The sequence below is a fragment of the Aquarana catesbeiana genome, linkage group LG05 (assembly GCF_042186555.1).
Source record: "Aquarana catesbeiana isolate 2022-GZ linkage group LG05, ASM4218655v1, whole genome shotgun sequence".
Classification (NCBI taxonomy): domain Eukaryota; kingdom Metazoa; phylum Chordata; class Amphibia; order Anura; family Ranidae; genus Aquarana; species Aquarana catesbeiana.
In genome coordinates, this window is record NC_133328.1 from 457,221,987 (window position 1) to 457,235,040 (window position 13,054).

The 13,054-nt window shown below is 41.0% G+C and overlaps 1 protein-coding gene across 1 annotated transcript in view; it reads left to right on the top strand.

Annotated features, from left to right (window-relative positions):
- Positions 1–13,054, top strand: part of APCDD1 (APC down-regulated 1) — an 84,366-nt gene that overhangs the window by 63,945 nt on the left and 7,367 nt on the right.

A 13,054-nucleotide genomic window follows, 5' to 3' on the forward strand; every position in this document is an offset into this window, starting at 1 on the left:
ACCTGTAGAATGTTTGCAAAGAAAGTTGATCTGGAGTCATGAAATGCGGACTTGCTGCAATTGTGCAACAAACTCGTGAAGCCTGGCAAGTCTAGCAATAGCTTAGCAAGTCATTTTCACACTTGCAGCTCACTTGCTTGCTATCTGGGTTCTAAAAATGTGAGTTATCATGCTGATCCTGTGGCTTTAGTATGTTTAGTATCTGACCGGGGCAAGGATGCAGATAAAGCATTATGGTTTCACTTTGTTTTTCCTTGCTTCATACTGATTCTGGGTTAGTGACTCAGAATACTGACCCCTTCCATAGACATTATCATAAATGAAACTTTTACGTTTGCACAAGACAACTTTGCTTGTTTTGATTTGTGTTTATTAGAATAAGGCAGGCAGCAGGTATCGAGCAATTGCTTCTAGAGCAACAGCAAGGGCTCATTTGCGTCAATGAGTTGCGTAAAAGAATGTTATGAAAAAAACCTCTGCTGCCTTATATTAGGATTAGCTTTCTACCCGTCTAAGTGGAGGGGACACGGATCTAGATTATATAAAGGTGACCATATACTGTACAATCTCCTTTAGATCTACCATCGACTATGTTGTACGAGAGCCTGCCTGATTAGATATACAGTAAATTGAAAGTATTGTTTAGGTTTTCCCTCATATTATATGATTTTGGTATTATCTAAAGGAGATTGTACATGTACATGCAGATTGTATAGTGTGTGGCCATCCAAAATTAGGGGGGTAAGAAGGGTAGGCTAGCAGTTTTTAAAGCAAACTTGTCCTTTAATGTTGTTAATTGATCAGTGCATGGCTGAGCCAGCCTGCTGCAAGTAATTATGTTCTGAGGTAACCCTTGCATCCATGGCAGTAAAAGGGTTAAAGCCAGCTGAAATGCCTAGGCAGTAATGAGTATAACATAATCTTAATATGTTTTTCTCAGGACCAGAAAAATAACATTAGTAAAACATGATATGCGCTTTGCGCAAAATAAAACCTAATTAAGGAGAACACAGGCAGTCAATTCAAGGTTGGCTTTTTCATCTGTGCTTGTCCGCTTCTTGCCATTTTATTTAGTCTAATTGCAGCTCCTCAGAGACCATGTTAAGTAACAAGACCCTGAGCCGAAGAGCCATTTTCACACACAAACCTGTTTGTTTAAGTTCTTATCTTCCCCTGGGGTAATCTGAGCATGATAAGGTTCAAAAATGAAGTGAAGCGAACGGCACTGTTTGTCAAAGTGTTGTCATCCTTCCATTAGTTTTGTTATTATAAATAATAATCAAGCTGCGTCGCTTAAATCCAGGCAAGCACACTCATAAAGTTTAAACATTTGCTGAACTGGCCAGACGGGGGAATAACCAGCAATGTCAAATTCTCCACTTGTTAGTGGCTTCACTTGTGGCTGCAAATGAGAGATAATGAAAGGCCCGGGCCTGCCATGGAGTGGAATTCCACCATAACCACAGAATCCGCGTGCAAGAAAATTGGCCACGTTCCAAATTCCTGCAGCTCTCATACAACTTCAAGGTGCTAAATCAAACTTTTGGAATACATTCTATGAAGAACTGCAGCTCAAGGGCTTCTTTTAGGATTGTATATATTCATTTTAGCTTGAAATTTACAAAATAAGAGCTTCATAAATTATTATGTATAAGCCATGTCTGAGCAGAAAGATTTCGAGTAAATCAGAGCAGGATTTTGAATATGCCCTTGTGCTCTCTGTGAACTTTTAAACAGTAGCAAACCTGGGACTGCCAATATGCAGCCATGTCAGTGACAGCTGCCACCGGATTTATTTCTAGGTACACCAAGAAAGAAGGACTTTTCTTAAAAGTGGTTCCAAAAATAAATGATAGAAATAATAAATGTTTAAAAATGAATTAACAATTGTAAACCGCCAAAAAGCCCCTTCATTTTGCCTTCATAATTGACCCCAATGCTTTCTGGCAAAATGGTGAATTTTGCTGAAATGTCCTGATTTTCGACAAAGAAAAAAAATCTAAATTTTACTTATTTAGTATACCTGGCATAAAACAGGGTGTTGAACCAATGTTTTATTGCCCCCTGGCTACCCACCTGAAGCCTACTATGCAGCCAGAGAGGGCTGTTCAAATTTAACACAGCATGAAAAAGATAAAATTGTAAAAAATAATAAAAAACGTAATTAAGGTTTCATTCATAGGGGCCTGTTGTACGTGAATGAGCACTTTGTTTATGCACCTGGAACTGCCTGGATCTTTATGCACGCAGCCCGTGTTACTCCATGAGACGCAGCAGCTCTACAGTTGCAGATCCTAAATTGACAGGCATGCAGGTGAGGTTGAGCGACCTCAAATGCACACTGGCTGCATAACTGTCAAAATAGGATTTTTGTACATGCTATTGCCTACGACTGTATGCAATCGCCTGTGACTCCCAAGCACAGAAGTATGCTCATTCTTGATGCTGTGCAGCCCCTTGTGGCCATGTAGTTGAGGCCTAACACCCCTCTCCCACACACACCACATAATATGTGACATAGCGATAATACACCTTACATGTGTTGGCACGCTTCAGTGCACCAACACACCATGGGCCCATTCACATCATTGAGCATCAGTTAAGGTGCCCATATTCAGTGTGCTGGTATGCGTTGCAATCCATTGTGACAGCGCATTGCAGTTTTGATATTGTTTCCTATTTTTTCAATTTTCTTTTAAATTCCATTCATTCAACTCTGTGTGTGGTAGTGCATTACATAGTATTGCAGTGCATTGTAATGAGATGTATGCCTGATTCATTTTATGCAGTGACAAATGCATAGGTGAAAGCCAACCTCCAGATTGCTTATTTACAGTTTTGTGTACCTTTTGATTTTTTCAGTTTCGCAAAAAGACATTTCAAATTTGCAAATATTTCTTTTTTTTATTAACTCAATAGTTTTATCTTTTAGATTTAGTTGAAATTTAGTAGGAATTTTTTTGTAAGTTACTGTATTTATCGGCGTATAACACGCACTTTTTCCCCTTGAAGATCAAGGGGAAATCGTGTGTGCATTTTGTACGCCGATTCCTGCTGCCTCAGAGTGGAAGGAGGGAAGGAGCGCCGCTGAGAGCCGCGATCTCCTGTGTCCCCGGCGCTCAGACACACACAGTCCCGCCCCGCTGTCCCGGCATTGGACCACTGTTCTGTCTATCATATGAGCCAGGCGGGACAGTGAGTGACTGAGCCCCGGGTACACAGGAGATCCCGGATCTGTGTAATCCAGAACTTTTGTGGCTGCAATCATCGGCAAAGGTGAGGCTGAAGAAGGGCACTAAACAGGCTGCAATGATGGGCATATTAGAGGCTGCAGATGGGCACTAAACAGGCTGCAATAATGGGCACATTAGAGGCTGCAGATGGGCACTAAACAGGCTGCAATGATGGACATGTTAGAGGCTGCAGATGTGCACTAAATAGGCTGCTATGATGGGCATATTAGAGGCTGCAGATGGGCATGGATCAGGCTGCAGATGGGCACTGATAAGGCTGCATTGATGGGCACTGACACTTATTTTGCTTCAAAGTCCTTTATTTAAAATTAAAGTTTTTTTCCGGAAACTTTGCAGTTAAGGTGCGTGTTATACGCCCGTGCATGTTATACGCCAATAAATACGGTATGTTGTGTTTGTATCTGCTTATAATGATTTACGTGAATTTTTAGCGAAAATATAGTTTTGGTAAACGTTTGCACAACTATTGCAGGACCTAAAAAATCATTAACACCTTCTTTTTATTCTAACAGTCCTTTGCTTTCAGAAAATGTATGGTTTGAGGGGTCTTTTACAAACTCTGAAAGCTGTAAGTGAAAAATTATAACCTCCAGATTTTTAGCGTAAAGCCTGCTGTACAATGGTAGAATTTCTTTTGAAATTTTCAGTTTGTTCATTTTTCTAATCGTTATTAGGGTCAATCATACATTTGTTTTAGACCATGGTTAAGAGAAAATTCGAAGGTGCTGTATTGAATTTTTTTCTAACAAACAAATTTTTAACAGTGAATGTGGTTTTCATTTGTGAAATGACATTCATTCCAAAATCAAATGTTAAAAGTAAACCAGTTTTTGAAGTATTTTCCAGCGACATTCGTCCAGTCATTTCCCATTTTGCATACCATATCAGGGGACTAAACATTGGAAATATGCACCACACGGGGTGATTAGGGTGCGCCCAGGCACACCTGGCACACCCTGTGCACACGCCTATGGTCTACAGGACACAGTAATGATGTAGTGGTCAGCAGTTTTTCTGATGTTTTTTAAATTAGCGACAGTGTCACTTTAAAGGAAACCTCTGGCTTAATTTTGAAGGTTAGATAAAGTATATCTGAGTGGTGTCTGTCGGCACAGGAAGTATGGCTCCAAAATAAAGTTTTTGAAATAAAAAATGTAGTTCACCTGGAGGGGATTTTTTTTTTTTTTACAAAACTAGAAATTTATTGAATTAATATATGAAGGCACATTATTAATTTAGTGTTTGGTTTCTTTCAGCCATGCCTAAGCCAAATGGACATATCATGATTATCTACAATGTTTCTTTAACTTCATATGTCATTTAAATATACATGGCTATCACAGATGATGCTTTGTAAATAGACTGAGATTTCAGTAATTGCAGAAACCTGTCTTTTATGTACTGTATATACATTTTGTTTGATCACAGCAAGGCTGGTGAAGGAATCAGGTTCACTGCTCTATACATCCCAATGATCACACGCTCCTTGCAAGTTGTAACAAGACATACACCTTTGTGTTAGAACTTTTACATTTCCTTTTTCAAGATTAAAAAATCAATCAAATTGCACATGATTAAAACTGAAAAGACATACTGCACATTTATTTTGCTTCTTGATTAATTGTCAGGATAGAAATATGGGAGCTGCCATTACTGCTGTAAGGTCTGGAATCGCTATTTTCATTCACTACTTAGTGAGCCACCACCCTGAAACAATTATATGGGTCTAGAGCTCCAACTTGACTAGCTAAATGCTCCTTTCAGCTCAATGACTTGCTAGGTAGTTAAATTGTAGTATCTGTATTTCTATCCTGAAATATTTTCTTTTAGGAAAACCTGTGCTTTGCCCATGCAGACTGCTTTTACAGCAGCACCTAATCGTCCTTCCTTTGCTCCTTTGTTGCCCATTCAGTTGCTGGGAGCAAAGAAAATACACAGTACTCCTTACTATAGGGAAACATGTGACATATGCATACTTAGTGGTTGTCACAGCACTGTCACACGGGGGGTCAGTAAACAGTTCTAAAACATGTGTAAACTCTGACTAGAGTGACTCAAACTTTTTACAGGACCTCAATCTCTCTCTCCTTAGAAAGGAGCCAAAGGAACAGGGAGTATGTGCCGCTGGGGAAGCAGGCATTAATATCAACATGTTGCTTTGCGCTGCATGGGAAAAGAACAAGTTCACTTAAAGGCAAGGCTGTGCCTCCACCGAAATCAATGAACCAATGGCAGCATGGAAGGGGGTATAAGCCACCTTCCTATTTATTACCCACCTTTTGAGATGCTGGTGCTACAAAAGAGCACCAATCAGTACGGACCTGGTGTTTGAGAAAGGCCCTGTTTTTGGCACCCCACTTGAAGCATGTCACCTATACCAATGACCAAATTAGATAGTATTACAATAGCAGGGAGTATACATGCTTGGTTACAAAATGCTCTGTGACTGGATGAGGAGGAGATCCTGATGTCACCACCTTGCCTCTCTACCTCCTCCAATCAGAGGTCACTATTTATTAAAAAAAATACAAGGCCTTCTGTGAATGGTGGCAATGCTGAGTAAGTGCCTATGGTTACTATGCAGAAGGAAAGCTGCACAGGACCAAGAGATTGCTCCTATCACTGTAGTAGCACTGACTACTACAGTGATTTGCAGCTTCAAAAGCAATTGCTGAGGTATGAAATATGCATACTTACATTAGTCCAAGCTGGAAGAATGTAACTATGCAATACAAATCAAACCTAGATTTCAAATTAAATAGAAGATAGCAGACCATAAGACTGAATTGGCCTGCCCCTGTTAAAACAAGGGTTTTAAAATAATATTACAGTTAAGAAAAATATAAATGAAAAAAATGGTGCCCAAGTGCACATGGGGCTCACCTTTGTGGTGGATAGGAGCTGGTTATGTATTAGGCCAATCTGGGTTGAATCTCACTTTAGATCATTTTATGTATGTCTGATTTAGATGGTTATACAATATTTCTACATCTTTTACAATTATGCAGTAATACAAAATAAAGTTTATATGTGGGATTCATATCTATTATTACTTGTGTAAGTACTTAGAATATAGAACAGCTTAAAGAAAAACTTCAGGCAACGAGTGATTTTGGTAAACTGACCAAAGTGCTAAAGTAATATCCCAACCGGTGCTTTAGATAGCCCTGGGTATCTGGTGCCTATTGGCAGAATTTGACCAGAACATGGAGGCATCACCACTCCTTCTGAGTAAAAGCTATGGTCCTTTCCGAAAAATTGATTATATGAGCCAGGGAAGGTGGTCAACAGCATTTGCATATTTTAAAGGTATTATTTTCTGGAGTAAACTTTTACGAGTGTAAATGGATTGGTCTGGATCTGTTATGATTTGCTTCATAGGGCCCCCCAAAACTCATTTCAATAGATCATTATAATCATCTTCCACCAGTGTAGTTGGGCAGATCTAAGCACACCCTGCCCTGTGTTTGCCTCAATGAAAGTATATTTAATGGAAGAAAGCTTTGACTTTGTTCTCTCTTCCTCCAACTAGATGGGTATTGTCTGTCACGGATACAGGATATCCTCAACAATATTATTCTCATTACATAAGATCAAAGGCTCTAATACTAGCACTTCTGTATTTAAATCACATTTATATTATCCGTTGCTGCCAACAAAATTGTAATTTTATGCTAGTCACACAAAGACATTTTTTAATTGCTCTGAGTAAACCAGCCAACAGATACAGATTCAACCTGTTTAACTGGTTTAGCATGTAATATTTCATATTAAATTGTGTACAGAGCTGACCTCTTCATTCCAACAGTTTATCTGTGCAAACACAAGAACATATCACAGATATTCCAGCAACCGCTATGCACAGAGCAGCAAAGAAAAGTTCTTGTTAAGAAGCCTGTATATCCAGGGTACCGTGGCCCTCAACTAAAGTATTAAAGGGGCTGCTAAAACTTAATTAGCCTCATTAGCTGAGCATTTCCCCAAGACTAATCTACTAGGCTTTGTCATCTCAATTTGGCATGGGCCATATTAGTAGAGGAGTGGTGCTTTGCTTTCTCATATCAGATGTGCCTGACTTGATGGCTGATGATATAATTAACTACTGTAAGGTGAATTGATGACTGGTGGATGTTAATTAGGTAGAAGGATCCAAAGACAGCAGCAGCACAGAAGGGCGAGGCATCAGCAGACAACAGAAAAATGGAAAAAGAAAAGATTTGTGGAATGAATTAATTAGAAGCAAGGAGATTCTTGCACTGCAAGTCCTTAGGTACAGCTTCCTCTCCAGCAAGCCCTCAGAAAAACAATGAGTAGCAAGTAATGCCCTCATCAGCTGTCACTACAGAACAAAGAAAGACACTACAGCTTTACTAAAATTGGACCACTTAGAATCTGGTGCAGCTGTGGATAGGAGCCAATCAGCTTCTAACTTTAGCTTGTTCAATTAAGCTTTGACAATAAAACCTGGAAGCTGATTGGTTTCTATGCAGAGCTGCATCAGATTTTGCACTTTCCAGTCCACTCTTCCAAGAGTAGCAGACCTCAAAATCATGAGTGGGTAAGACAAGTGCATAGGCACTGTCACATGTCAAGAAATGTACTGTAAATTTTTACAAGAAATCAAAGTCAAATTGTAACTTTTTTAAGTGAGCTGCCACAATTAACCTTACAAGATACTCTCTATATGACATCAGCTCTTCACTTTTCAAGTATATGTCAGTTTTTAAAACAGGTTAACAGATGGTGCACAGTTTTTCTACACCGCCATTACACACTGTAAGACACTTAACACAAATGTATAAACCACCAATCACCATTTTTTTAATAAAAAATATTGTTAAAAGTACCTTAAAGTCTAACATTAGGCTTACATGATAGCAGTAGAAACCTAGAAGAGTTTATAACTCTTCCCTCCTCTACCATTTTCATTACCACCTGTGTCCCTGCTAGAGAGATTTTCCATTAGTTGAACTGGAAACCAGAGCTGGCTAGCAAGGAAAGGAATGTACACTTAGGCTGGGGTCACAGCATGGGGTCTGGTGTGTTTTTGTACAGGTGCGATTCAGGTCTGAATTTTTGCCTAAATTCGCACCTGAACCAGACCCAAAGATGCATAGGACCCTTCTGCAATCCGGACTGAGGCCACCCGGAGCTGTGTGTACCAGCTCCATTGAGAGCTGGTCACACTCGCCTGTCATGCGAATTGGATGCAGGGAAACCCGCATCCAATTTGCATATACTGTATGTAACCCCAGCCTCAAAATTCTGACTGCTCTCCATTCTACCAAATAAGTGTTTTTTTTTCTGCTGCTTCTGCCCGCTTGGAGAGATTTTTCATCAATGACAGAGTTTCCTCTTCTAGGGCCAGTGGTGACAGACAGCAATAGAAACCTGACAGAAGTTCAAACACTTCCCCACTCCGTCCAAAACTTGGAAAAATATATTTTTTTCAAGTTGGGCTTCAATATAAATTGCCGCCTGGTTTTAGACCAATTTCACTCCAGGTGCTTTAAATACATGTGTGTAAGTTTGACGTGTAATATAGTATTTTTGGTGCATTTAGCATCCAGTTTTGTTTACTTAAATGAGAACTCGTGGATCAATAGATGAAAAATGCTGTATGAGTACATTTTTCAAATGGCTTTCAGAACAAATCTTAAACGTTATCCTTCATTTTTTAAATGCAATTTTGTGTGCTGAAAATTCAGTCTAGTGTGACAGGGCTCTTAAACAGATGTATAGTATAATATGTACAGTGCCTTCCAAAAGTTTTCACCCCCTTGGCATTTTCCGTGTTTTGTTGCCTCACAACCTGGAATTAACATGGAGTGTTTGAGGATTTGCATCATTAATTTACAGAACATGCCCAAACTTTGAAGATGTTTTTTTTTTATTGTGAAGCAAACAACAAATAGGACAAAATAACAGAAAAAGTCAATGTGCATAACTATTCACCCCCCTAAAGTCAATACTTTGTAGATTTACCTTTTGCGGCTATCACAGCACCAAGTCGCTTTGGATAAGTCTCTATGAGCTTGCCACATCTTACCACTGGGATTTTTTGCCCATTCCCCCTTGCAAAACTGCTCCAGCTCCTTCAAGTTGCATGGTTTGCGCTTGTGAACAGCAATCTTTAAGTCTGACCACAGATTTTCTATTGGATTGAGGTCTGGGCTTTGACTGGGCCATTCCAACACATTTACATGTTTCCCCATAAACCACTCAAGTGTTGCTTTAGCAGTGTGTTTGGGGTCATTGTCCTGCTGGAAAGTGAACCTCCGTCCTAGCCTCAAATCACACACAGAGTGGTACAGGTTTTACTCTAGAATATCCCTGTATTTAGCGCCATCCATCTTTCCCTCAACTCTGACCAGTTTCCCAGTCCCGACTGCTGAAAAACATCCCCAAAGCATGATGCTGCCACCACCATGTTTCACTGTGGGGATGGTGTTCTTTAGGTGATGTGATGTGTTAGGTTTGCGCCAGACATAGCATTTTCTTTGATGGCCAAAAAGTTCAATTTTAGTCTCATCAGACCAGAGCACCTTCCTCCATACATTTTGGGAGTCTCCCACATGCCTTTTCGCAAACTCAAAACGTGCCATTTTGTTTTTTGCTGAAAGTAATGGCTTTCTTCTGGCCACTCTGCCATAAAGCTCAACTCTATGGAGCATACGGCTTATTGTCCTCCTATGTACAGATACTCCAGTCTCTGCTGTGGAACTCTGCAGCTACTCCAGGGTTACCTTAGGTCTCTGTGCTGCCTCTCTGATTAATGCCTTCTTTGCCCGGTCTGTGAGTTTTGGTGTGCAGCCGTCTCTTGGCAGGTTTGTTGTGCCATGTTCTTTCCATTTGGTTATGATAGATTTGATGGTGCTCCTAGGGATCATCAAAGATTTGGATATTTGTTTAAAACCTAACCCTGACTTGTACTTCTCAACAACATTGTCCCTTACTTGTTTGGAGAGTTCCTTGGTCTTCATGGCAGTGTTTGGTTAGTGGTGTCTTTTGCTTAGGTGTTGCAGCCTCTGGGGCCTTTCAAAAAGGTGTGCATATGTAATGACAGATATGACACTTAGATTACCCACAGGTGGACATCATTTCACTAATTATGTGACTTCTGAAGGTAATTGGTTGCACCAGAGCTTATTATGGACTTCATAACAAAGGGGGTGAATGCATACGCACATGCCAATTATCAGTTTTTTATTTCTGAAAAATTGTTTTATGTATATATTTTTCTAATTTTACTTCACCAATTTAGACTTTTGAGTTCTGATCCATCACATATAATTCAGATTAAAAAAACATTGAACTAAAGGCTGTAATGTAACAAAATAGGTAAAAAGCCAAGGGGTGTGAATACTTTTGGAAGGCACTGTATATGTATAGTAAAGTATGTATTAAAAAATACTAGGCTATGTTGAACAGGGGAAGTTATACATTCATTTAGTAAAAGTCAGTGTCTCGAATTTATAAAATATGTAGTGTAAAACGTGATACATGTGACAGCAGTGTAGAGATACAGATCTCTGTAGACAAACATTTCCTTTATGGAAAAGCGGCACAATATTCTAATCTTGATCAAAGGGGGCTTTGATATAACATCAAACACAGCCTTTTCCTTAATCTTAACCTTTCCTTCGCTGGAGTGCCCTAGAAAAGATCTGCCAGGCTAAGGTTACTGGGCACAGACAGCAAAACCATTTAGCAACTGCATCTAAATGTGATTTGTAGGGTCAAACTGAACTCCAAGCAAATATGGAAAACCCTAAGTAATATAGTTATGTATTCATTATATGAAAATATGTATTTTTGTAAATGTATCTAGTGTTAGTACATGAATCTGTCTTGACAACAGCCCTATGTTCGATGGGAGCTTGTTGCCGGAAATTCTGTGTAGGCTCCATCGGACATTTTCCGTCGGAATTTCCGACAAACAAAATTTGAAATCTGGATCTCAAATTTTCCGACAACAAGATCCGTTGTCGTAAATTCTGATCGTGTGTACACAATTCTGACGCACAAAGTTCCACGCATTCTCGGAATCAAGCAGAAGAGCCGCACTGGCTATTGAACTTCATTTTTTCTCGGCTCGTCGTACGTGTTGTACGTCACAGCGTTCCTTGTGTGACCGTGTGTATGCAAGACAAGTTTGAGCCAACATCCGTTGGAAAAAAAACATGGATTTTGTCCGGTCGTGTGTACGCGGCATTAGGGTTGCACTTTTTCTTCAAGCCAAACCCGAACAGTTTAGCGGTGCACAGTAATTTTTTTTTTCTTTTTAGCATACGCTATAGCAGGGGTAGGCACCCTTTTGAGCACAGTGTGCTGAAAAATGTTTTCAAAGAAAATTGAGCGTGCCGATTTTATAACACAAAAATGTCAACTTCACACTCTCAATTGCGAAAAGGATTTTTTAGTAAATGTTGTAAACTACTTAGTGACACATTACCATCCTGCACTCTCACGCCTCAGATCAGCCCCAATTCCGGCAACTCCACGCTTCATATCAGCCCAATTCCTATACCTCCAGTCCTCAGATCAGCCCAATTCCTATACCTCCAGTCCTCAGATCAGCCACAATTCCTATACCTTCAGTCCTCAGATCAGCCCCAATTCCTACATCTCCAGTCCTCATATCAGCCCCAATTCCTACACCTCCAGTCCTCAGATCAGCCCCAATTTCTACACCTTCACACATTAGATCACTGTACCCCCCTGCTAATCTGTCCCATCTCTGTCCCCCCCTGCTCTTCTGCCCCACCACTGTAACCCCCTCTGTCCCACCAATACACCTCCTTTCGCATCTGCCCCACCTCTGTACCCCCTGCTCTTCTGTCCCACCGCTGAACCCCCTGCTCTTCTGTCCCATCGCTGAACCCCCTTCTCATTTGCCCCAACATTAAACCCCCCTGCTCATCTGTACCACCAATGTAACCCCCTTCTCATCTAGCCCAACACTGAACCCCCCCCCCGCTCATCTGTCCCACCACTGTAACCCCTTTCTCATCTGTCCCACCACTGTAACCCCCTTCTCATCTGGCCCAACAGTGAACCACCCTGCTCATCTGCCCCGCCACTGTACTGCCCTGCTCTTCTGTCTCATTGCTGAACCCCCTTCTTTTCCACTACTGTACCCCCCTGCACATCTGCCCCACCGCTGTACCCCCTGCTTATCTGTCCCACCGCTAAACCCCCTTCTCATCTGACCCAACACTGAACCCCCTGCTCATCTGTCCCACCACTGTAACCCTCTGCTCATCTGCCCCATCAATGTAGCACCCTGCTCTTCTGTCCCATCGCTGAACCCCCTCCTCATCTCTTCCACCATGGTACCTACCCCCTTGCTCATCTGCCTCACTGCTGTACCCCCCTGCTTATCTGCCTCACCGCTGTACCCTCTACTCATCTATGATATACGCGATATGCAGAGTGGTGCAAGGAAGCAGAGATGAGACACATCTACCTGTCCTGATGAGCTCAGGACAGGGGCATTTTCTGAAAGCAGTGGGCCCGTGTGCAAGATCATAAGTTGGGCCCACACAGCTGAGAAAAAGTATGGCGCAGATCACCGCAGCAAAAGTTAGGTGTGATTTTCATTACTCTGAATACTGGCTGTGGCTTAAAGGGACAGAGAGTGCAGGGGTTCAGTAGTAAGTGACGCAAATGTTCAGAAATAAGTGATGCAAAGTTCAGAGATCAGGTGTAAGGGATGCAATGTCTTGGCAGGTACATCAGGCCCCATATGTGTATTTAGTACCTTTCCTGGTGTTCTACTATAAGCTTTTGTATGGTGT